Genomic DNA, 26978 nt, shown 5'->3' on the forward strand with positions numbered 1-26978 from the left:
CCCCATAGACAGCAGCCCATCAGGCTCCGCCGTCCCTGGGATTCTCCAGGCAAGAACACTGGAGTGGGTTGCCATTTCCTTCTCCAATGCATCAAAGTGAAAAGTGAAAGTGAAGTCGCTCAGTAAGCGTCTAAGTCTTCATGACCCCATGGACTGCAGCCTACCAGGCTCCTCCATCCATGGGATTTTCCAGGCAAGAGTACTGGAGTGGGTTGCCATTGCCTTCTCCGGGAAATGTCCCTAAAAGGTAGCAATTGAGCATGGAATCTTTGGGGTGTATTTCTGTGTATGTGGAGTGTTTGGTACTGATGGGCCAGTAAGCAAGCCTAATCCAGATATGCTCCAGAGGATGGGTAAGAAAGGCTCATTGTCACAGACACCATGTCTCAGGACAACTGTCCCAAACACTCTCTCATGCTTTGGAAAGAGCAGACGTGTCATGTCTGAGCCTTCTCTCTATAACATATACTTACCAAAAATGATGATGAACATCTGTGTATGCTATTCCAATTTGCAAAGCACTGGCAATACGTCACTGTTAGCATGTCGCTTAGGACAGTAGTTCTCAACACTAACTGTTCCTGCAGCATGTGAGTATGATACTGTAGTGTGTGACACTCACACACGCAATGTGCCAGGGATGTGCTTAATCCACAGAGGGCAGGATTTCCCATAACTTTACATCTTTGCCCCCTTCTTCCCGGTGGAAGCTTGTTGGAACTCAATTGAGTGAGGCTGAGTTTATTGAGATTACTGAAACTAATCAGTGAAAGTAAATTTATGAATCTGGGTACTTAGTCATTATGAATATAAACTACATATGACATGCTGCCCACCTGAAAACACACTAGTCCCTTTCCACATGGGAGTTGTGAGCTTAGGGAGGGAGTTGGAGCTTAGGGAGGAAGAGGATCTCTCACCTCAAGTTCAAAGATTTATGCAAAATGAAAATAAGGTGAAGTGTTGGAGATACTGATGATAAAAGTACTGGTATTATTGATGGTGGGGAGAGATAGTGCTTAGAATTGTTGATTTCTGTTCTCTTCTGGAAATAGAGTATTAGGACAACAAGATTCAAATGAATGTGGGTGCAAGACTGGCTTCTGAGGAATAAGGGCATTCAACCTCAGTTAACATGTATGTAATTTTTAAAGTTGACACTTAACTGTGTGCTTACTATGCCAGGAAGGGTCTACATATTTCATATAGATTCACTCATTGAATCCTTATAACAGCCTGTGAGATAAGTTCTGTTTTTATCTCCATGGTTTTATAAGGGCAAAACTGAGGAAACTGAGGAAGGGGAAAATTAAATTACTTGCCTAAAGCTTCCTGTAGTAAATGAAAGAGCTGAGTCTGAATCCAGGCAGTCTACCCAAGGTCTGTGTCCTTAATCATCACGCTATTCTCTACCTCCAATTCTAGCTTATTTAATTTCAAATTACAGTTCTGTTTTCCTCATTTGACCTTAGCTTATGTAAAATTTCTCTATATTTTTACACAATATGCTTAATATATATAGTCCATGTTTATTAAAAAATCATGCCATTTTCACATTTTGCTTAAGGGATACTTGTATATATGGGAAATTAGGATTCTTCATTAGGAATATTTGTCATCGTTAATGCTACTTGTTCACATTGAAAATTTTGTAGGTAAATGATTACATTAGTAATTCTTATTCTTTAATCACTAAGTCTAAAAGTGTATTTACTTAAATAGGGCCTTTGTCCTGAACATATCTTTGATTGAAACGTCCAGAACAAACTTTGACCAGGAATGAAACTGCACAAGGAGGATAACAAGCACACAATACTTAAGAATGCCACAGGGAGAATTCGGCGTGGCGTGTGTTGGAGGGTGTGTCTCTATCAGATGGTCAGTGCCTGTTGTCCTCTGTGTCAAGAGGTCCGTGAGTGTGTCTGTGTGTTGGGCTGTCCGTCACTTGATGACTGTGTTTCTGTGTGTCTGTGTGTCTGCCTGGATGTCATGTTGTCAATGGGCACCTCTGTGCCTGTGTGTCCCTGTTGTCAGCTTGATTTCGTGGGTCTCTGAGTCCATGTGTGATAGCTCAGTTGGTAAAGAATTTGCCTGCAATGCAGAAGACCCCAGTTCAATGCCTGGGTTGGGAAGATCCACCGGAGAAGGGATAGGCTACCCACTCCAGTATTCTTGGGTTTTCCTTATGGCTCAGCTGGTAAAGAATCTGCTTGCAATACGGGAGACCTGGGTTCGATCCCTGGGTTGTGAAGATCCCCTGGAGAAGGGAACAGCTATCCACTCCAGTATTCTGGTCTCTGGAATTCATGGAATTTCACAGAATTCCATGGACTGTATAGTCCGTGGGGTCGCAAAGAGTAGGACACGACTGAGTGACTTTCACTTTCAAAGGTGAGAAAAGACATCCTATTCTATTACATTCTATTTTGTATAGTTTCCCTAGATGCTCATAATCCCCATTGGTGAAAAGAATAATTTTAGTATTCCAGCTATACACTGTAAAGATACAGACAGAGGGGGCATATAACCAAGGACATAAAAGATGCTTGGATGTTATAATACATCCAAGTCCCATGAGATTACCTGAGCTACTGTATTAACGTAATTTTACTCCTATTCATTTCTAATTCCATGATATTGGGAACTGCCATCGTTTAAGGAATATTTTATACTGGTGGTTGACTATAAAGTGACATTATTTTTTTCAACCTTAAAAAATGTCTTTGTTCCTCACAGCCTGTGCTGCACTGCTATAATTAATTATTCAGGACTCTGATTTAGCATATTTTAGTTTGTGAGCTTGTGGCTGTTAAGAGCAAAGTAAGGACATATTTTGTACTTCAGAGTGAAATTTCCACAAATAACAAAATAAATGTGGTATATTTTAAAAGAAAAAAATGAAAGGGTTACTCACTCAGTTGTGTCCAACTCTTTGTGATCCCATGCACTTTAGCCCACCAGTCTCCTCTGTCCATGGAATTCTCCAGGTGAGAATGCTGGAGTGGCCATTCCCATCTCCAGGGGATGATTCTGACCCAGGGATTGAACCCTGGTCTGTGCATTGCAAGCAAATTCTTTATCATCTGAGCCCACCAACATGGTGGCAAAACATAAATGTGTGTTTTTACTGCATGATGGCAAAGAGGAGTGTGGAACAAGTGGGGCTCAGGAGAGAATGTGAAAGGATGAGCATTTTCCAGATGGATCCCAAAGACAGTGGGTCTGAGGTCAAGAGCAGCATTGGGGGGTGACAATGAGGGCGTCTCCAGGAGCCCAAGCACCAAGGGGCTCTGGCCCGCCCCGCACCTCAATTTTGGGCTCCCTACATTGGTTCTGCAAGAAAGAAGACCTTACACTAATTTTTCACTATGAATCACAAACATAAATGTTTTAGGTTTGTAAGGAACCTCTGAGAATTGTTCTTGTCGGGTCCTGTCTTTTTAAAGAGAAAGAAGGCCATCCTTAGAGAAGCAGTTCTGTTTGAAACACAAAGGGCACTGGATCTGGGGCTGGTCCAGCCTCTTTGCACTTGTGTGGTCTTGGGAACGCTATCAGCCTCTCTGGCTGCAGCCTCCCTGGCTGTAACACTGTGATAATCCTTTCTAGGAGGGCTAGGAAGAGTGAATTGGAACATGTCTATGATATCACTTAGGAAATTATGTAAAGCAACTCAATCATTGCCATTAAGGAACTCACGTTAGGCGCACAGTTGAGCAGGATCTGAGCTTTAGACAGAATGCAAGGAACCCTCACCATTTTGTACAACTAAGCATCAAACAGGTATATTTTGGTGCATAGAAATCTGACATGTCTTTTTTCCCTCACCAAGTAAAACATAAACTATTTGAGTTTCTTGCTTGTTGTCAGACTCCTGTTGAAGAAGATCTGAAGAGAAATTGTGCTTTCACCAACAGATCATTTCTCAGCTCTGAAATTGCCCTTGCCACTGATTATCACAAAAACCAGTATCGTTCTCCGCAGCAAGCAGGGGGCTGTCACTTTAGGGCTGACACACTTTCTTTCCTTCAGAAAGAGATCCCTCCAAAGCTTTGACTGCTGAATTCAAAACATCAGTGATGTCAGGCCAGGTTTGCCTTTTAAAGAAAGGTCATGGCTGTGAGGAACAGACCTGTGTTCGGGGCTTCAAATTGGGTGGGATAAGATTGACAGACACAATTCCACCAGAAAGATTCTGATAGATAATAAAAAGCTTTCCCTTTTCAAAGGAAAAATCAGACAGGAATGAGATATAAACACACTTGTCCCCAATTCTCTCCTTCCCTCCCTACCTGATATTATCTTTCTGAGCTTGTTTAGAGCGAAAGTAAGTTTTTGTAGCTTTTACAGCTGTAAAACCATGGTGGCAACCAATTTTCCCAAGCATGTACTTGCCACTGCAATTCTTTCTTTTATTACACATTTTTGTACACACACATACACACACAGTCACTCTGAGGGAAAGGAGTCACCAGTTGTTTAGCTATATCCCTTGTATGGAATACTATCCTTGGCTCATCCTACTGAAGAAGTCTGTTGAATTTCCATTTATCCTTTGACCCCCACCTCTTCCATGAAGCCTTCCAAGATTTTCCCAGGTAAAATTAATCTCCTTTTTCTTCTTATCATGAGGATTCCTCTGTTACAGTAGTATTGACAGTCTGCCTTGATTTAGCAGGTTATTTTTATTTGTTTCCCTCCTATGTGTGAACTCATCCCTGACAAGGAATCTCACAGTCATCTAAGCGTCTCTTCTCTCACAGAAACTAAAACTTTAATAAAGGTATTTACAGGAACATTTAGCTGTCAAAACTGGTTCAAAGTCATCATTTTTTATCTCAGGGAACTTAACAGATGGTCTATATTGGGATTTCCTAAAACTCCTTTACTGGAAATTTTTGTCAAAGAGGAAAAGATCCCAAAGAGGTCTCTAACATTAGAGAAATAGGAGCAGTGGGAATGATGGGAAAGAGGTGGCTAGTCATGGCTGTATTTTCACGTGACAGATGTCCCCAAGACAAGGGAGACAGCAAGCACTGCTCAGAATAGCACTCCTGATCAAGAAGCACCACGGAAGGGCCAGGAAATGGAGCATAAAAGGTAATTTCACATGAATGTATACAAAAGAAAAACATTTTTGCATTGAGATGAAAGGTGGAATAAACAAGATTCATTCTCAGCAGGGAAGACTGCTTACCAAATGAATTACCTGGGTACCACTGATATCTCTACCATTAACCCAAATCTTTCAAGGGAATTTAGGTTCTTACCTTTACAAGAATTATTACCTTCTATCAGTAGACAGGAAAATGCTTGATATCACAAGTAGCACAAAGGGAAGGCCTGTGAAAAACGCAGTCACAGGGCATCTCACTTGAGCTGGCCAACATCCATTTAACAGTGGATATTCAGATAAGGACTGTGAACTCTTGGTTTGAAACCACTCTCTCCTCCTATTGGTAATGAGGATGTTGTGAAAGGTGACAAAGGAGAATAAAAGGTGGAAAGTCCACGAGCAGAGACAACTCTATGAAATAGTTCTCATAAGTAAAAGTGGTGCTAACGTTGACTGAAGTGCCATAAGCCATCTTATGCAGTGGGGAGTCATTAGTTAATAAAACCAACAGGACAATCCCGAAAATTAGGTACTATGACCATTCTCCAGGTGGACAGCAAGGTCAAGCAAGTCATAAGGCATCCAATTAATAACTGGTAGTACCATGCCTGATTCTAATGAAGAATAAAAACCTGCCAAATAAGGATAACACATTAGATTCAGGAGAATCTAATATATTATTTCAAACACTAATTAGATTCAGGAGACTAGGTGGGCAAATTAGAAAACAAAAACCAAACGCCCCTCTCCCCCCAGCAAAGAGTTGGATGCTACATGGGGAAAGAACTTCAGAACACAAGAGAAAAAGTTAAGGTAAGGAAAGGAATCAAATTGACTAAAGTTAGCCCCTGGACCAACATAAGAGAATGCTACAAAACAAGGAAGTTAAACCAGACTGTTTAAGAAGAAGTGAAGGAAATAAAATTCACCTGTAGAAAGAAAGCCCAAACCAGGAAACAATTTGTAAGGGTATTTTGTGGAATAGGGAAAGCAATATTTAATTCTATTGGGCAGAAGGGATCTGGGTAGATACTGAGCCACCGACAAGGAGGGACATCAAATGCAAGAGGATTTAAGGGGTTAGGATCAGTTATTGGGTTTTATGTTTATAAAACAATCTCTGAAAGGGGTCAGACTGTATTCAGTTTCACAGACTCTGTACCACCCACGTGTGCTGGCAGGCTGAGAAAGCTAGACCAGGAGGAAATGACTCAAAGTTATTTAATAAAATTGGCTTTAGAGAAATTGTCTGGGTCTAAAGATACTCATTCCAAAATAAGAAGACTTAGTGAATTTTACCAATGTTGATTAAAAACAAACTATAACCCCCTGCCTCCACTCCCCCCAGCAATTCTTCAGAAGATGTGGATGATGGAAAATACAGAAGTCATCAAGAAGAGTTCAAGATCAAAGATCACTCAGACACCATTTAGATACTGAAAAGGAATCAGGGTCAAATATTAGCCAACTTGTAAACACTGTAAACGGACTTCCCAGGTGGCTCAGGGATAAAGAATCTGTCTGCCAAGCAGGAGACGTGGATTCAATCTCTGGGAAGATCCCCTGGAGAAGGGAATGGCGACCCACTGCAGTATTCTTGCCTGGGAGATCCCGTGGACAGAGCAGCCTAGAGGGCTACAGTCCATGGGATCTCAAAGAGCTGGACAGGACTGAGCGACTAAAGAGCAGAAGTTTGAAGTAACAACTAAATAGTTTCAAGGATCAAGGTGTAAAAACTTTTGTTTCTTGAGATGAGGCTCTAGGCATTTTGTATTCACTTTTATTACAAGAATGGAGAAATTTTAAACTTTTTCTTTTAAGATAATATTTGTTGATCTACAGCTTGAGTTGTCCTACTCAAAAATGTTTTGAGGTATTTCAAAAGCGACAGGGAGATATGAAATATTAGTGCATTTAAAAAAAACCCACTGATGTTTTACTATTCAGCTTCTTAAGCTACCAGAACCTATCTTCGTGGTAAAGGTTGGGGGTGTGAGCCATCAGGGAGAACACTATACTTGGACTTTAACATGGAGTTTCTTGCAGTATTGACAATCACTTCCCAAAATTGACCTATGGAGAGAGTACACGTGAGTCAACGTTTGCCTCAAATACAGGTGTCATTTGGTCACAAGTAGTAGGGTGTTTAAATACCTCTGTCCAATACAATATTTCGGAGGTCCAGATAATAGCCCACCCACACTGAGTGGCATGCGCTTCAACTAAGAAAGATGACAGTGCACAGGAAAAAGATTTAACTGCTGGCACAGAAAGAGCTTTTCCAGTTTGCACAGTTGCCAGGTGGCTATCTGGGATCTAGCTCCAACCAGGGTGACATAATGAAGAGGTGCTGTTGTTGCTGTTCAGTAGCTAAGTCGTGTCTGACTCTGAGATCCCACGGACTGCAGCACGCCAGGCCTCCTGTCCATCACCATCTCCCTCACTATCTCCCAGAGTTTGCCCAAATTCATGTCCATTGAAATGGTGATGCTATCCAACCATCTTATCCTCTGCCACCCTCTTCTCCTTTTGCCTGCAATCTCGCCCAGCATCAGAGGTCTTTCCAATGAGTCAGTTGTTCGCATCAGGTGGCCAAAGTATTGGAGCTTCAACTTCAGCTTCAGCATCATTTACCTTCCAATGAATAATCAGGGTTGATCTCCTTTAGGATTGACTGGTTTGATTTCCCTGCTATCCAAGGGACTCTCAAGAGTCTTCTCCAGCACCACAATTTGAAAGCATTAATTCTTTGGTGTTCAGCTTTTTTATGTTCCAACTCTCACATTTGTATACTGGATCCATACCTCCACTGAAAAGATCATAGATTTGACTATATGAACCTTTGTCAGCAGGTGATGTCTTCACTTTTTAACACGCTGTCTAGGTTTCTCAAAGCCTTCCTAAAGGGTACCCTCATCTAAGTGAGTGAAGTTGCTCAGTCGTGTCTGACTCTTTGCGACCCCATGGACTGTAGCCTACCAGGCTCCTCTGTCCATGGGATTTTCCAGGCAAGAGTACTGGAGTGGGTTGCCATTTCCTTTTCCACAGGATCTTCCCAACCCAGGGATCGAACCCTGGTCTCCCACATTGTAGGCAGACGCTTTACCTTCTGAGCCACCAAGGAATTCCTCCTCTAAATCAGCTATCAACTCAGAGCAGTGTAAATCTGCAATAATCACTCAATTTCTAGGTCTTCTGCCCACACTGTCATATTTGCAGGGAAGAGTCATGACGGTGTCTGAAGAGCACAGGATCTGGAAGCAGACTGCAGGAGTCTGAATCCCAACTTTGTGAACACCTGGCAATGTAACTGTTCTATACCTTGGTCCTCATTGGAAAAAAGGAACAGTATGTTCTATCTCAAAAGCCATTTTGAGGATTAAAGGATATAATTCATGTAGAAGGCCTTGGCATAGAGGAAGTACTCAATAAATGTTAGCTCTTGTTAGCAGATTCTTTGGCAACAGACTCAAGAGCTGAAAATGTAAGAAACAAGAGATGCAATACCTTCCAAAGAACAAAAATAATGGTACTAATTGGGTCCCAGGAGTCTACTCTGGTGGTAAAGAGAATGGATGCTGAAATAATCTAGTCTACTGGTTAAGAGAACAGAGCTTAAAACAGATTTCTTCAGGGACCCAACCCAAAGAAAATTAAGAAGTGGTTCATGTGAAGACAAAGAACAACCTGATGAATGATCATAGCCAATATTTCTAGAGGCCTCTGGCTGACCATAAGCTAGAACTGCAGCTGAGGACCAGCCCTGATAATCTGCCTTTCCTCTTATTCTCCCATCCCATGGGAGGCAGCTGGATGTGATGATTAGGGAGCAGCCTCTGGCTACAAAAGGAAGCAGAGAGCAAAGCTAACTGGCCAAATGGGAACTGAAGCCATGACGCTGGCCTCATTAAAAAGAGTCAGCAATGTCCTTGAGTAGGCCAGTTTTTCACAGACAGCCAAGCCATCTGCAACGAAAACAAAGTATGGTACACACAGGCAGATACGCAAACACACAAGCACAAATAAAAACACAAAAGCAAACAACAAACAGGATTTACAACTAAAACAGGCATTAATTCACAGATATTTTTACACATCGGCTTCTATTTTTTTTCTGGTGCCAACATCAATAGCCTTCTATAAAGTCAGTTCTGTGGACAGGGTTGAAAGACTTCTGAAGGGGAGAACTATATGCTCTAACTTCCATGTGAAGAGACCTCATAGAGTGGTCAACTTGCATTGATGGAACATCAACCTGCTTCAAAGACAAATAATGTGCTACCTTCTAAAATGTGAAAACTAAAAATGAAGTACCCCTTCAGAAACAAGCTCAGAGGTGGACCTAACAGTCACAGGCAGCACAGATCTGAAGGTCTGATGACCTCATTTGCTTCTACAATATGGTGTGACATGACCTGCCCCTTCTGCTTCTGCTCCAGCCACTCTTCCCACCTTTCATGCACCATCTTAGTATCTGCCAGGAAAAATTCAACTAGTCTGACGAGCCAACTCACAGCTTGGCTTCACCTTCACCGTTCCACTTGATGACCTCGAAACTGGTGATAAACTTAACCTATCTCAGAATGCCTCCTGTTCATCTCCCAGTCTTGGTTACGACAGCTAAATTGTGAATCTGCTTCCCTGAGGATAAAGGCCTTTCACTCTCAGGGCCCAGCCTCAGTTATTAAATGAGCCAAGTGCAAACAAGATCTGTCATGGAAATGCCCCTCCACAGCCTGAAGAAGTGGGCACAGGCTCTTCTGAGCACTGTAGCACATTGATGTTCTCCTAGGATACTTGATCGCATGCCACCTTGGTTATGATCAGAGTAGTAAGACAGTCTTCTCTCTTCTTCTAGTTTATAATCCTCTTGAGAATGCGGATTCATTCATATGCATGTCTTTTTCCATGCCTAACACGTGCTAGGTGCTCAAGAAATATGCTGAATGAACACAACGACAAGCTAGCACTCATCATGAAGAAATATCTCTGCCAGAGGGGATTAGTGTCCTCATCCTTTGTCAACACTGATGAATATTCTTCATTATGAAAGCATCATTCCCAGCTGAAAAGTTAATCTAAAGTCATTTCAGTAGCCATGCTGTGATGAGCTTACTTATCAGTCAAAATTCAGTAGACTGTTGAGCCTGGAGTCGAGTTTGGAGTTTTATCTCAAGTTCCAAATTGAACTCTGTGATTCCTCCATCATCACTTCATACTGGGGGCCTAGTCCAGTGCCTGGCATGTAGTAGATGTGCAATGTATGTTTGCAGAAAAAAACACACCCCAGTCCAACACCCAGTGCAGGTACATTTGTACTGGCATCTGTACTGGCATCCCCTATGTCTTGTGCCCAGTCTCATATGCTGGGCCTCAGAGCTGCTGCCTCAGCGTCAAGGTCTTATGTGATTGATTCCACCCCTAGGCCAGTCTACACACCTGATTTTTAAAAGCAGCTTTCCTCATAGCTCAGTTGGTAAAGAATCTGCCTGCAATGCAGGAGACCCTGGTTTGATTCCTGGGTCAGGAAGATCTGCTGGAGAAGGGATAAGCTACCCACTCCAATATTCTTGAGCTTCCCTTGTGGCTCAGCGAGTAAAGAATCCTCCTGCAATGTGGGAGACCTGGGTTCAATCCCTGGGTTGGGAAGATCCCCTGAAGGGAAAGGCTACCCACTCCAGTATTCTGGCCTGGAGAATTTCATGGACTGTATAGCCATGGGGTCGCAAAGAGTTGGACACAACTGAAGCATCATTTGTTTGTAATTTATCCATGTTAAGTGCACAGTTCAATGAGTTTTGGCCAATGTTAACATCGTGGACCACCAGCACATTCATGGTACAGAACACTTTCATCATCTTGAAAGTTCCTTAATGCCCATCTGCAGTCAATCCTGTTTCCAACCCCCAGTCCCAAGCAACCACTGATCTGCTTTCAGTTATTAGAGTTTTGCCTCTTCTTGACATTCATATAAATGGAATCACACAGAATGTAGTCTTTTGTATCTGGCTCCTTCACATGTTCCTGAGATTCGTCCATCCTGCCGCATGCATCCGTAAGCACATGCTTGTCTTCAGTCTTGCCTGGGCCTTTGGCTTTGGCGCATTCCTGACACTTGGCCTGGCTGCCTTGCCCTGCAGATCTGTGTGCTTCCAGGAAAGTGAGGCTTCCTAAGTCGTGTGTTCTTCTCCTGAGTGACACACTACTGTTTCCAACCACCTGGAGAACCAGCCCTTCTCCTTACCTGATTAATAGCCCCCCTTTTCTGACCACTCACTGCCTTGGTGAGGAACCCAGAGGCTATCTTCCATCTTCCCTCTCATTTAGGTTTATTACCTGTCAATTTCATTCCAGGTAAAGAAAGGAGGCATTGCAAAATATGATGTTTAATACTGTCCTAAAAATAATCTCTGACAGGTCTGAGAACCTCACACCAGCTGTATACAATTCTTTAAGAACAACTTGAAGGCAGAGATTCTTTCTCTTTCAGTGATGAATATCCTCTGTACCTGCCCTCACCATCCTCAAGCCAGCACATTACCCCAGTTTCATGATTTCGTGGCTGTTCAGCTGCTTTGCTCAGCTCAGACGTGTTCTCTTTGGCCACCTTAACAACTTGTGCAGACTCATGTCCATCATTCTCCATCATTGGAGAGTTTTTCTTGTGCTTTCTTAGAAGGCATTTATGTGACTGGAATTCATATAACTGCAGAGATTTATAAATTTGTAGTGAAGAAAACCCTTCACTAATTAATGCAGTTCGCTAGCCACAACATCAAATGAGAATTACGAACAAATTCATCTTCCAAATAACAGAATCCTGTATCATTTCTGATGGAAACCTTTTTAAGAAACACTCATTACATCCTTCTTTGCTTGGGAAACAGAGTATACTAGACACAATTTAATTTTTTCTTAATTTAGCCCTTCATGTCTGGAACATATTTAAAAATATTTTGCGTACTTCTAGAGATGGAGCAGAAGACATATTCTCTTCCTATCAGCTTCTACATCTCTAGAACATTGTTGGTCAGCTTCTGGTGGTCTCACGGTCTTCCAATTTTCTGCCTGAGTCTACACAGACGGTCTACAAGATTATTAAAGACCCTGGGTAACTAAGAACATTAAATCATTAACTCATTTTCTACATATCGCTACAGTGAGGTATATGGACTTCATGAGGAATTTTTCTCCTCTGAAGTGATGGATACCTCTTTTATATAGGTCTGAATTTGAGGCTGTGTTACAGATGTGGGAGGCCCTGGGGTTTTAATTTCAAGATGAATGGACTACTTTGGCATTGCTGCTGTTGTTCAGTCGCTAAGTCACATCTAACTCTTTGCGACCCCATGAACTATAGCGCCCCAGATTCCCTGTCCTTCACTATCTCCCGGAGTTCACTCAAACTCATGGCCATGGAGTCCGTGATGCCATCCAACTATCTCAGCTTCTGTCGCCCCCTTCCCCTCTTGCCTTCAATCTTTCCTAGCACCTGAAAATTATTTTTCTTTTGTTTTGTTACTTGTTTTATCTAAAACTAGCTAATACGAATCACAGGTTATAGACCACAAGCTATGAAAATCTATAAGAAGAGTGGCTGGTGGCAGATGAGTCTCAAGTCCCCTGGCAGTTACAGCTGGTGGGTGGAAGTTTGCCTGGAGAGCTGAGCTGAGGACAATTTTGAGTTCCTATCTGGCTGAGCTCACTGGGAAGGGCTGCTGAGATTGACTAGTGATGACTTCTATGTGCATGGGAGGACACAGAGGCTTGAAAACTGTGTTTAACTTTCCAATCCAAAGGTGCCACAGTTGATTGTGAAAGAGGATCACGGGAGGCCACATGTTCTAACTGCCCCTGCAGAGCCTGAGTCACTTTCTCCCGGCTGGACTTCTGAAACTTGGTTGGCAATTATGACAAGTGGGCCCTTTCAGAATTGTTTGTGCAAATCGCAGACTGTCAGCTTCAATGCTGTGAACCAGATTGTGTTTCTCTCTGAAACCAGGGAATGGATCATTTCCATAGACAGAACTTCCATTTAAGTCAAACTGTGTAAGATACCACAATGAACAGAATACAAAGTTTCTGCAGTTGCCAAGACTACAACCAACATAAAAGAAAATGAAAGTAGAAATACGAAAAACACCTTAGAAAATCAGGATTGTTCTGTGTGGGTGTGTGCTAAGTCGCTTCAGTCGTGTCCGACTCTGTGCGACCCTATGGACTGTCGCCCTCCAGATTCCCCTGTCCGTGGAATTCTTCAGGCAAGAATATTGGAGTCGGTTGCCATTTCCTCCTCCAGGGGATCCTCCCCACCCAGAGATCGAACCTGCGTCTCACGTCTCCTGCGTTGGAAGTCTGGTTCTTTACCACTAGTGCCACCTGGGAAGCCCTGTGGGGTTAATTCTGTTGAATTTTTGTCAATCTGATTTTCTCCCCTATTTTTGGTTAGCATGGCCTATGTTATTTTGGCCTTCAGAACTCTAGAGTGATATCCGCTTCTTTGAGGCCAATCTAAGAATCTTTAGTGTTTCCCTTTCCTTTTCAAGTCTCTCCTTTTTCATTCACCTCTCATTACTGCAGGATTCCAAACACTCTCTCTGAAATCCTCATGGGTTCATCTGCCTTCACTCTCTTTCCCAGAGTCTCACTTTTCCTATTTGGAAGATTCCTGCTTTTTATTCCCACCTTCAGAGCCCAGGCTCCCCCAGCTCCCATGTTCCTTGTTCTTATCTCTCTACATATTCTTTCCAGCTCCGCTGCCCCCTAAGGACCCACATGCACCTGGGGTCTCTCTATACCTCCCACTACCTTCTCCTCCCATTTCTTTGCAGTTGCGGTAGCTAAAATACCCCAATTTTGTTTTGCCACCTGCTCCCTCACCTTAAATTCTTTTTTTTCTTTTTTTAACTATGGAAGATTATAATCATACAGTATTGAGTACTATAGAACAAAATACAATTGCTGGAGGACAACTGCTCTACAGTATTGTGTTGGTCTCTGCCATACATCACCGTGAAGCAGTCACAGGTTATGTCCCCTCCCTCCTGAGGCGCCCTCCCATCTGTCACCCCAACCCACCCCTCTAGGTTGTCACAGAACACTAGGTTGAGCTCCCTGTTTTTGCACGGCAAATTCTCACTTGCTATCTATCTTACATGTTTGTGAGGGCAGCAGTGGAGATGCAGGCATAGAAAACAGACGTGTGGACACAGTGGGAAAGGAGAGAGTGGGACGCATTAGGAGAGTAGCATGGAAACATATATAGTACCCTTAAGTTTCTTTTGGGTCTGGTCCAGTGGGATCTCTCATCCACCATGCAAAGCCCAATCCCTTCCTCGGTTCCACCATACAGCTCCTCAGGGGTCTTACCCCCAGCAATCTGTGGGGGCCTCTTTGTGTCCCAGGATTCCTTTCACCAGGGTGACTCTCGCTCCAGCCCTCCTGAAAATCCTGGGGATCTGCCTTCTGCGTGTTACACTTTGTTGGCTGGTAGCTCTGGGTTTCCTACTTTGCAGCTCTCCACTTCTGGCTTCTAGAAGTCGCCTCTTTCAACCCCAGGCTATAGTCTCAAGTCAATCTCAGAAGGACCTAGAAACAACTGTATATACTTAGGAGAGGGGGCTCATTTGTCATAGTCGCAGGCCTAGTTTCAGAAATCCAGCCTGGAGAAAGTGGCCCAAGCTCTGCAGGAGCAGTTCGAACTTGTGGCCTCCTGTGATCCCTTTAAAAATTAAAAAAAAAAAAAAAAAATTAATTGAAGGCTAATTGCCTTACAATGTTGTGTTGGTTTCTGCCATACATCAACATAAATCAGTCTTGGGTATACATATGTCCCCTCCCTCTTGAACCTCTCTCCCACCTCCCACCCATCCCACCCCTCTAGGTCACAGAGCATGGGTTTGAGCTCCCTGAGTCGTACAGTAAATTCCCACTGGCTATCTGTTTTACGTATGGTAGTGGATGTGTTTCCATGCTGCTCTCTCCATTCGTCCCACCCTCTCCTTCCCCACTGTGTCTACAAGCCTGTTCTCCGTGTCTGTGTCTCCACTGCTGCCCTGCAAACAGGTTCATCGGTACCATCTTCCTAGATTTCATATATACGCATTGATATACGACTTTTTTCTCTTTCTGACTTACTTCACTCTGTATAATAATCAACTGGCACCTTCAGATTGGAAAGTTAAACATATGGTTTTCAAGCCTCTGTGCCTGCCTCCAATTCCCACAGATGACATCACTAGTCAATCTCAGCAGCCTCTTCCAGTGACCTCAGCCAGATAGGAACTCAAAATTGTTCTCAGCTCAGCTCTTCAGACAATCTCCACTGTTCTCCTAAGGAGAGAAGAGCCAGTTTATATTCAAAACGTAACAGACAAACTGCTATGACCTAGACAGTCAGAGGGGACCTCACGTGCCATGCTTTTGGTGGAGACAGCCAGGCATTCTGGATCCTTCAGCGTTATTACTCCCCAGACCTATTGTAGGCTTATGCCTTATCTTCTATGCTCATTGATGCCACCACATGCATTCCTGTCCTGCATGGTCTTCGTGTGGTCCACTCTATCTTGGCTTACGCTGTTGCCTCCCCCGCCTGTTCTCCATATGCCCAAATCCTGCTTTCTCCAGGTTCAGCCCCAATACTATCTTTCCACAATATCCTCTCTGATGAAAAAAAAAAAATTCTCCTAGATGTCCCATTGCATAACTATTGGTCTCCTTCTCAGTCTGAAACCTTCATGAGTTCTAGCTGTTGTGAGAATTAGTTGTGTCCTGCTCTTGAGAGCATTAGTCATAGTGTCTCCTAAACAATGTGTTGTGGGCACTGGATTGATCCCACCTCAGCTATGGAAATTACCCCTGCTTTTGCCCAAGCTGCCATCTGGCCAGGACAGGTTCCAGGTGTTGAAGCACATTCACTCAGGTTTATGGCTCTGAAAAGCAGAGAAGACTGCAGGGAAATAGGCCTGTGTGCATATCTGTGCTCGTTCACAAACATGACTCCTATACCTCTAACAGTCATCAGATGCATAAGGTAGTGGCATAGCAGCTGGGTCATTGGAGGATGACCAGAACTCATCATAACACAACAGCTAACATTGATGATGATTATATGCTGGGTGCCAAGCTCATAATTCTATGAGGCAGCACTATTATTATTCCTAATTTACAGACAGGTAAACTGAGGCTTGGAGAAGTTAACAGGCTATGCTAAATATTCCCTGTTTGCCCCTCCAGTCTTCGCCCTGCCCAGTGCATGCGGAGGCCAAGTTTTCAGGCCTGCAGGAGCTGGCTCCTCCTCTTGGGCTTCCTGTTGGATGCCAGCACTGGGAGGTGGCAGCAGGAGATTGGCAGCTTGAGGAGAGAGAGGTCATAATGTGTATTTCCCTAGCTCCCTCCCTGCCTGGCTGTCTATTGCCAGTGGCTGTAGTTCTCTCCCCAAGTTACAGTGCTGCCTGCCAGGCACCATTTCCTATAACCACAGGTATCAGAGGGCTCCAGTAACTCTATGTCCTTTGCACTTTCAGGCAAGAGACAGACCCAGGTACCACAGGGACCTTTTTTCGCTTTCCTGAATCCCGCTGTTATGAGTTGACTTGTATCCCCCGTTGACTAACACCCAGTACCTCAGAATGTGACCTTATTTGGAAGTAAGGTTATTGCAGATGTAATGAGTTGATAAGGAGTACGGGAATTCTAATCCACTATGACTGGTGTCCTTATAAGAAGACCTCCATGTGAAGACAGACACGGGGAGAATGAAGGCAGAGATTAGAGATAGGCAGCTGCAAGTGAAATGATGCTAAAGATGGCTGGCCAGAACTAGAAGTGAGGGAGAGACAAGGGTGGAGTCCCCAGGTTTTGGATCAGAGCTCTGCCAACACCCTGACTTCAGATTTCCAGCCTCTAGAACTGTGGGATGAGAGATTTCTGGTTTTTGAAATCATTTAGTTCGTGGTACTTTGTTACAGTGGCCCTAAGAAACTAATCCAATGCCTTGTACTTTGAAAACAGTCCTTTCACTACGTTCTCTTTAATTACTGATTTTGAATGTGCTGCATGTTTTCTGCTGGGTCCCTGACTTTCCTAAGGGGAAAAAGCTAGGAACTGGATCTAGGGTTCTGATGGCAAAGCACAAGTGCTTACCTCTGAAATAATACTAATAGCAACATGGGTTAAACCCAAGGCAATGCTTTAATTAACTTCCGTAATGCCACTTGGCCTGAACATAGTGTTGCAGATTGTACTTTTAGTGTTAATGACATGCCTGATTTTTCATTATGAGCCCAGCTGGGCCTGTGTTAAATGGCAGAGCGGTGATGAAGAGTAAGCGCTTGAGGAAGCTGATTTTCTGAAGAGGCACAAATACACTCAGAATGGGACAAATGGAAACCAGGGTCCATGGGGGTCAGGATTTTCAAATATGTCACAAACTTCTCGTGAATACCATCAAAGCCTAAAACTATAGGACCCTTGCTTCATTTTTAAGGTGAACAGGCAGGGAATTGTGAGGGGACCAAGTCCTTTTTAAATGCAAATAGGCTGGCTACTGGGCAAGCTGCGATTCTTCTGGATAAAAGAGAACTAAAAAGCAAAGAGATGAAAGGTATATAGACCTGAAAGCCTTCCTTTGTCACAGAGGATCCCCTGATTGTTCTATCCCCTGGATCATCCCGAGCCTCTATCTTTACATCCCCTGGTTCCTGCCTCAGGGAAGCAGGTGGAGGAAGCTGCTGTCTAAGTAATTACTGCTCTACCATTTCTTCTTAAGTATGTCACTATTTTTAGAAGTGACTCATTCATATAAGTAGGTACACCCGTGGTGGTGGTGGGAAGTTCTTAGTGATGACTTAACCCTTAACAGTCTCAGTGTATTTGTTTTTATTCTTATACCTTATCCCTTCTCTTGATGATAATCACAGGCGAGTTTTGATTCAGGGCACCAATAAAAATACCTACACCTGCCCCTCCACTTCAGAATAATTTAAAGTGTTCTCCTCACAGATACCTAAGAAATGGAAAAGTTCTTCAAAATCTCTAAAGCTAGGAGTGAGGGCAAGAAAGGGGAGATGGCTCCAAGTCTTCCTAAGAAGAGGCAGCAGGTGAGGGAGAGGCCAGGAAGTGGGTAGAAAGATTGAAACACTGTGACTTCAGAGTGTCTCTCACTTTACTACTGGAGCACCCGAAGTCCTATGTTAGGAACTGGCAGATTTCGAAGCCTTGGGGCAAAAGCAATTCATTCTGGAAAGGCAGTTTCCTGATTCCTCTCACAAAAGGAAAGCCTATACTAGAACTTCCAGCACAACCACTACCCCCACCAAGCTTGCAAACCTTTAGCACTGGGCACTTTACACACCTACTCTCCTGTATTCCTCAGGATACTTATAAGACAGGTAGTGTTACTATCCCATTTTATAGATAAGTAAACTGAGGCTTAGAAAGGTTTTGCATTTTTCTCAAGTTAACACACTAATAAATGGTAAAGTCAAACTAGGGACTCAGGTCTGGCTGAGCTCAGACATGTGGTAATTTTGGCCCACTGGGGTGCTGCCTGAGGCTATCAGCTAGTGATCCTGCTTAAAAGGTAGTTTTTGAATATTTTGACAGAACTTCTCATTCGGGGATGAACTGTCTTCCCCTGTCATAAGAAAGTCTACTTGTGTGATTCTGTGGGTTTGCTGGATAAGAGAAACAGGGTAAACATCTTGCCATTAGGAGTTCTTTGTTTAAATAATCTTTTTCTGTAATTCCTTTTCATCCAATACAACAATGTTGTTTGTTTATACTTATGTATTTTCATATCCAAGTCTATGGTATATTTATTATTTAACTGACACTAATTATGTAACTCACAAGTTCTCACCACACCGCCTCTGGTATAGTCTTTCTGTGTGTGTGCTCATTTGTGTTCTACTCTTTGCAATCCCATGGACTGTAGCCCGTCATACTCCTCTGTCCATGGAATTTTCTAGGCAAGAATACTGGAGTAGGTTGCCATTTCCTATTGCAGGGGATCTTCCCAACCCAGGGATCGAACCGACATCTCTTGCATCTCCTGCTTGGGCAGGCAGATTCTTTACCACTGCGCCACCTGGGAAGCCCCTATAGTAGAGTATGAAGCCCCAAATATCATGGCCATTTCTGTAAAAAATACTGGATAACACACCCAACACAATATCAAGGCAGGATCTTGCTCTATTATCCCTTGGATGTTTGAAGAAGAGTGAGCAATTATCATAAAATCATCATGTCCAGGGATCTTGCTTATAAATACAAGAATAAAAAAAAAAATACTATGTCACATCAAGTCAGCTCAGTATCTCTTGTTGCAGAGGGCCCTTGTGGGGCATTTCTAGTATTGTTCCACAGGATGTCATCATGAAAGATTAAGGACATTTCTTAATTCTCTTGTTAAGAGCCTCATGTAGGGGTCTGTCTCCTGTGCCTACATCCATATCTTTCTTGAGCACATTTATATTTATAACTCCAAGAAGTCACAGGGTTGAGGAAGTTCAAATAAAGGGCATGACAAGACTCATCAACCCTTTCATTTTTTCTGAAACTTTAATCGAGATAGCATTTGAATATTCTCTAGGACTATCATTGACTGCAAAACATGCAAAGTGAAAAACCAGGGACTCTCTGTAAATTCATTGTTACCTCCAGTGATAGAGACCTCTTTCTGCTTATCATTCATATGAAGCCTAATAGCATATCTGAGTGTGCATGACCAACATATGTCATTTTATCAAAATACCACAGAGAGTTTTTCACTTGTTCCATACGGACAACTTACTCAGGATTCCCTAAATAAACCTTGCACATTCCTCCTTGGTGTTTACACAACCATCATTCTCCTGGAAAATCCTTCTTTTTGTGCACCTGCTGCTGCTGCTAAGTCGCTTCAGTTGTGTTTGACTCTGTGCGACCCCAGAGACGGCAGCCCACCAGGCTCCCCCGTCCCTGGGATTCTCCAGGCAAGAACACTGGAGTGGGGTGCCATTGCCTTCTCCAATGCATGAAAGTGAAAAGTGAAAATGAAGTTGCTCAGTCGTGTCTGACCCTCAGCGACCCCATGGACTGCAGCCTACCAGGCTCCTCCATCCATGGGATTTTCCAGGCAAGAACACTGGAGTGGGTTGCCATTTCCTTCTCCAATGCAGGAAAGTGAAAAGTGAAAATGAAGTCGCTCAGTCGTGTCTGACCCTCAGCGACCCCATGGACTGCAGCCTACCAGGCTCCTCCATCCATGGGATTTTCCAGGCAAGAGCACTGGAGTGGGGTGCCGTTGCCTTCTCCGTTGTGCACCTGAGCCCCACTCATTTTCCAAAGTATTGTTCAAGCTCCATGTCCTTCCCTGCTACCCCAGGTCAAGACCTTTTAATGTCAAGATCCAAGCTCTCCAATAGAAATATAAAGCCACACTTGCAACTGTGAATCTTCTAGTGGGCACATTAAACAAGTAGCAAGAACAGGCATATAGTTAAAAGTATTGTATTAATTCTTGGAAATATGCTTAGGATAGATTTCAGGAACTCTGATCACATTAAAAAATAATAACTATGTGAGGAGATAATATGTTACTTAGTTTAACTGTAGTAGCCATTCACAGTGTTTGTGTATATGCAGTGTTGCAGGTCACACACCACAGGCTCAGTCGCGTCTGACAATTTGCAACCCTATGGATTGTAGCCTGCCAGTCTCCTCTGTCCATGGGATTTTACATCAAATACATTATCTTATACATATTAACTATGTATGACTTTAATCAAAATATGTGCTCAGTCACTTTAGTCATGTCCAACTCTTTGAGACCCTACAAACTGCATCCCGCCAGGCTCCTCAGTCCATAGGATTCATCAGGCAAGAATACTGGAGTGGGTTGCCATGCCCTTCTCCAGGGGATCTTCCAGACCCAGGGATCGAACCCGTGTCTCTGGCATTGCAGGCAGATACTTTACTGCTGAGCCACTGGGAAAGACAGTCAAAACATATATAAATTTAGAAAGATAATTCACAAAAGAAAGTAAAAAGAAATAAAATTAGTTATAATAATTTATTTTACTTAACCCAATATATCCATATTAATATAATCTCAACATGTAATCAATATAAAAATTAGCCAGGAGATAAAAGATATTTACATTTTTTTGTACAAAGTCTTTGAAAACTAGCGTATATTTTATTCTTACAGCACATCTAGATTGGATTTGCCACCTTTCAAGGACTCAGGAGAGACCTGAACAGGTCTCATGCAGCACGAGACTGTATGATTCTTAAGGACACAGAAGGAGCCATGCTGGTTGTTCAAAGTTTTCACTCCTCAAGTCACACTTCTGTCTTCTCTGCTCAGTCTGCCGTGATCATGGTGCCCTGTGTTGCTAACTCTCCACGGTATGTACATGTCCCTCAACTAACCTACCAGCCCTTGGGAAGAGACCAAGGCTCACATTTCAATTCTCCCATGGACCACACCGAGCCACCTGTAGTCCCTGAACCTGGAGACCCACTCCCTATCGCCTCATCTCCATATGGGCTGTCACTCCTTCCAGGAATATTCCTTCCACCTCTCCTTAAAAAGTAACACCATTCTCAAACAGCACCCTGTCCACAGCCACTTCTTCATGTGACTTAACGCTTATTTTCTGAACATCTTTTTTCAGGATTTATGTTGCACTCTCATAGTTAACTTGCTCATTGATCTCACCTACTGCCCTATGAGTTGTGTTGTATGTGTGTGTGGATTCTGGGTCCTACTGGTTTTAGATTACTAATAATCAAGTGTGTGTGCTAAGTCACTTCAGTCGTGTCTGACTTTGTGACCCTATGGACTGTAGCCCAAGAGGCTCCTCTGTCTATAGGATTCTCTAGGCAAGAATACTGGAGTGGTTTGCCATGCCCTCCCCTCCAGGGGATCTTCCTGACCCAGGGATTGAACTTGTGTCTCCTGCATTGCAGGTGGTTTCTTTACTGCTGAGCCATCAGGGAAGCTCCACACCTATAAAATGAATGCAAGCACAGTACACAGTATATGCTAAACAAATATTAATTCATCTTCCTAATTTTGAAAGAAAACTGGTTTCTAACTTAAGATATACTCTGCATTTATCATCTGCAAAGCAGGTAAATGGTTAAGTGTTCAATACATTGATCCATTCCCTGGATTGGGACAGGGAAAAGTGGAATCCAACATTAACCAAGCACTTTTTTAACTTATTTCTGCCATCTCACGACAACCCTGTAAGGAAAGTATCATTACCCTAATTTCACAGGTGAGAAAACAGAGGCTCAGGGAGGGCAAGAGACTTGTCCAAGACCACACACCTCCGGAGTGCCCAAAGAGGAAAGCATATCTCTGAGGCTGATCTTTGTGCTAGTGTCCCAGTTACAACAAAGTTCCAGAGCAGTAGCCTTCTGATGGCTTCAAACAAACCTGAGCTCAGGTGGCCTCCTTTCAAAGATAATGGATTCAGCACAATGCACAGGCAGGCGTCTCTTCCATCTCTATTTCCCCCAGGATAATCTGCTCCTCTCCCCACCCCGTTGAACATAAAGGATAGTGACAGAAGATGCTTCCTGACTTGGCAGCAGAATAGACTCTTGGGGACAAGGGAATGGATCAGAACAGTAGGAAAAGCCCTGGGTCTACATCCCACAAGCTGTCAGAGGGCAGGGGTCAACTCCAGCTTCTGAGTGTGAGAAACAGCTCTACTGTGCCCATCGTGCTTTCCAACAAGGCTCTCATTTTTTCTCTCATTAAGCATTTCTGCCATCCTCTGGAGTGGAGTCTGCTGAAACCTCACCCAACTGATGTAAACTGTATGCCCCTATGCTTGGCACTGTGGTTGGTGCTGTCATGGGCAACCCCAGGGCTGCTGAGGTCTCCTGCAAGACACTGGAGTCTCTAGAAACAATCCCTGGTGGCGAACAGAGCACCGGTGTGCAGGTCTGAATCTGCAGGCAAGAATGATTTTCCCTCCAATCTCCCATCTCTTTCTAATAAGCAGCTGGACAGCTGGAAGCAAGAGACTGGCAGGGCTGCTTTTGGAAGCTTTTGCTGCCCTGAGCACTGACGGGTCGTGACCCCACAGTGGGATGGATGTGTGCTGTGTTATGTGTGTGTGTGTGCTCGGTCACTCAGTTGACTCTTTGTGACCCTATGGACTGTATCCCGCCAGGCTCCTCTGTCCATGGGATTCACCAGGCAAGAATACTGGAGTGGGTTGCCATTCCCTTCTCCAGGGGATTGAACTTGCATCTCCTGTATCCCCTGTGTTGGCAGGCAGATTCTTTACCACTATCCCTACCTGGGAAGCCCCAGGGGGATGGGTGGATTTCCTCAACCAGTTTCTCTGCAGACTTAACGTCTGAATTCACATCACACGTAGATTAGCACTCTTGGGTAAACCTTGGGTTTGAGTTTAAATTTTGGTTTGTTTTATGAAAGTTCATGTATCTATCCATGTATAAGAAAAGTCCATGTATAAGGAGACTCAAATACAGAAATCAGAATAAAAACATTAAATTAGAGACAATTATTTGCTTTGTTTCACAGGATACTGGATGCATGGTTTCTTTAAATGTTGTTTCCTTGATGCACATAGAATGGGGGGTAGTTTATAGATAATTTTTTAAGGGGAAAAATATGGCAATAAATCATAGCTGCCATTTACCGAGTGGTCTCTATGAGACAGACTGTGATAAACACTTTATGTGTAGTATCTCAATTACTGTTCACAGTAATTCTTTGGAGAAATCCAAAGTTCAAAGAAGTTCAAGGCAAGGGGGCGAACCTTGGTATAGTGGGTTGAATTATGTCCCCCTACCTCCAACAAAAGGCGTGCTCAAGTCCTAGTCCCTGGTACCTGTGAACGTGACCTTATTTGCCATGGGGTCTTTGCAGATGTACTCAGGTTAAGGTGAAGTCATACTGGCTTAAGGTGGGCCCTAAATCCGAAGACTGATGTTCTCATAAGTAAAGATATTTGGACCCAGAGGACCACATGCATGCATGGCATGCGCGTGCACACACACACACACACACACACACACACACACACAAGGTGGCCATATGATGACAACGGCAGAGACTGAAGTAATGTGAATGCCAGGTAAGGGACATCACGAATTGCCAACAATCACCAGAAGTTAGAGGCAAGGACACATCCCTAGAATCTTCAGAGGGAGTATGGTCCTGCCAATGCCTTGATCTCAGACTCCTGGCCTCTAGAACTGTGAGAGAATACATTTTGGTTGTTTCAAGCCACCCCGTTTGTGGTACTTCGCTATGGCAGCCCTAGGAAACCAGCACACTTGGGATGAAACCTCAGCTTTCTGATTCTGCAGATACGCGGTCTTCTTCCCAAGACCATCAGGCTGCCTGGAGTGTGGTCAGTGACATCACAGGTCCTCACTCTTACCTAGACAGATTGCCTGTTCTGGAGGAAAGCCTGTGAGAGGCCTCAGGCAGGAGAAAGATACAAACTATCAGAGTGAGTTTCCCAAACATGGCTCTGGGGAAAGGGAGTTGAAGTGGTGCAAGGACAGATGGAGAGGAGACTGTCCAGAAGGGATGCTACTGTCCAAGAAGAAATGCAGATGGCTTGGCAGTGGGGATGAGAAGAGACTGATGACTTTGAGAGGTGCTGGGTGGGCAGGCTTGTGGAAGTGCCAACATGCTGGATTTGGGGCAAGTCTGAGAGAGTATTAGCTGGGAAGCCCAGGTTTTTGGCATGAGTAACTGGGTGGCTGGTGGTTCCATAGAAAGAAGAGAACAGTTCACTGTGAGCAATCTAACTTGACCGATGCAAACTGAAATGGATTGGTTGTAGAATTCTGCAAGGGCATCAGGCAAAAGTAAGTATGAACATGGGAACGGCAACATACTAGCTATGAGATATTGAATAAATCATTTAACCTCGTTAGGCTACTAGTTCCTCATCTGTAAAAATGTGAGGATAATGATATGAGTTAATATATGTAAAATGAAATGGAAAGCACATGATGAACGGTTCACTTTGATAAAATATTTTATAACTAATAGAATGCTTTCTTCTTAGAATGCTTCAGTGACACACTCTTATTTCCAAATGAGGTACAGGGACCTGTTTTTCATCTCCTCAACTAAACGGGAGAAAAATAAGAGTTAATTCAGGTGGTATAGAGTGGTTAAGGACCATTGCAAGCACCCTCTAATGTCATAAGAAAATAAAAATTATTTCTAGGTCTATTAGTCCATGCAACTACAAAATATCCATCATTTTTACTGCAGAGACTGAAAAAATTTTCATTAAAAAGGGAATGTAAATGAATCAAAGTCAAGCAGTGCAGAGAGCATATATTTATTTCCAACAATTCATGGGAACAGCATGTACCAGTAATAAAATAGCACTTTCTCTTCCTTAAAAGATTTTTTTCCACTCTAAAGGGTTACTAAAACCATTAAGTTTTGTTCAATGCAGGACATCTTGTCCTTTTCCCTGAGGTTACATTACTTGGTGCCTTTCATGATTTCAGACAGTAAACTGCTCCCTAAGTGGGACTCTGTTCTTTGTCCAGAACATTTTATCTATTATAAAGCACAGTGTGTCCACCACGACAGGTGCTATTTATGTGCACACTTGCAGAGCTACACAAACAATCCACTCTTCTCTTAAAATATCTGAAATGAAACACTCAGTACAAATTAATAAAGATCAGGCACTTTTGTATTTGTATAACTGGACTCTGTTCTTCCAGCTGAGTTACTGATAAATCTAGATGCCTCCACCAGAGAGACATAACTCGATTTCCCTGCTATTTAAAAACATAACCTAAATGAATTATCATATAAAAAGACAAAATAACATCTCAAGAATCATAATGAAAGGAAGAAGCTGCTAAAATAATAAGGACAGAAATCTTGCCAAAGCCATTCCTTCTCCAATCTGATTATTTCCCTCAGGTGTCTCAAGATGAAAATGTTCAGAAGTGAACCTGCTGTGAGTTACTGTCTCTACTCCCCTACCCAGACCCTTCTTTCCCCTTCATTCCCTTCCTGGGTTAATGATTCCAGAATCTAGCCAGAGGCCTGGAGTTGCACTGGGCCTCCACACTCCCTCCCCAGGTCTGACTGGTCCCCACATCCTGGAGATACCCTCCTGATCACTGGTTCACCTCTTTCCTTCTCTCCATTCCTCAGTCTGCCCCCTGGGCCAAGTGTTTCAAGACTTCTCTAACAGCCACATCGCAAGTGTTCTTGCTTTTCATTTTGGAGCTCTTCACTCTCCACTGTGGTCCGAGGAGCTTTCTAAACTGCCTTCTCTCTCTTCTTGGGTGAAGCCTTTCTGTGGACCAACAGACCGGAGTGTCAGCTCCTTGGAAGGGCCTGGAAAGACTGCCAGAATGAGCTCTTCCTCCGTGGAGCCTCCTATCAGGCTTCTCTCAGCCTAGCCAGCACCTGACACATCAGCTGTTTCACGCTGCCTGTGCTCTACCAGGCACATCATGCAGTTCTCTCTGCCTGGAAATGTTCCTCTCCACCTTGTGACCCTGGACAACTATCCTTAACCCCAGTGCCTCCTCCAGGAAGCCTACTGGGACCTTTCCTCTCACCCACTGCCACCTCAGTATCCTTGAGGTACTCTGACCCCTATTCTATTCTTGTACATTCCCCACTGTATTCATATTTTATTTAAGACTGTTTGATGTGGACCATTTTTAAAAACTGTTTATTGAATTTGTTACACTATTGGTTCTGTTTTACATTTTGTTATTTGGCCACAAGGCACATGGGAATCTTAGTTTCCCCAGCTAGGGATCAAACTTGCAACCCTTGCATTGGAAGGAGAAGTCTTAAACACTGGACTGTCAGGGAAGTCCCTCCCAG

General features: G+C 43.4%; 1 protein-coding gene and 1 pseudogene across 1 annotated transcript in view; both read right to left on the bottom strand.

Annotated features, from left to right (window-relative positions):
- Positions 1–11759, bottom strand: part of LOC105000970 — a 35741-nt pseudogene extending 23982 nt beyond the window's left edge.
- Positions 1–26978, bottom strand: part of SLC24A2 (solute carrier family 24 (sodium/potassium/calcium exchanger), member 2) — a 284020-nt gene that overhangs the window by 125685 nt on the left and 131357 nt on the right. The gene's annotated exons all lie outside the window — the stretch shown is intronic.

This window comes from Bison bison, unplaced genomic scaffold (assembly GCF_000754665.1).
Source record: "Bison bison bison isolate TAMUID 2011002044 unplaced genomic scaffold, Bison_UMD1.0 scf7180017864376, whole genome shotgun sequence".
NCBI classification, from domain to species: Eukaryota; Metazoa; Chordata; class Mammalia; order Artiodactyla; family Bovidae; genus Bison; species Bison bison.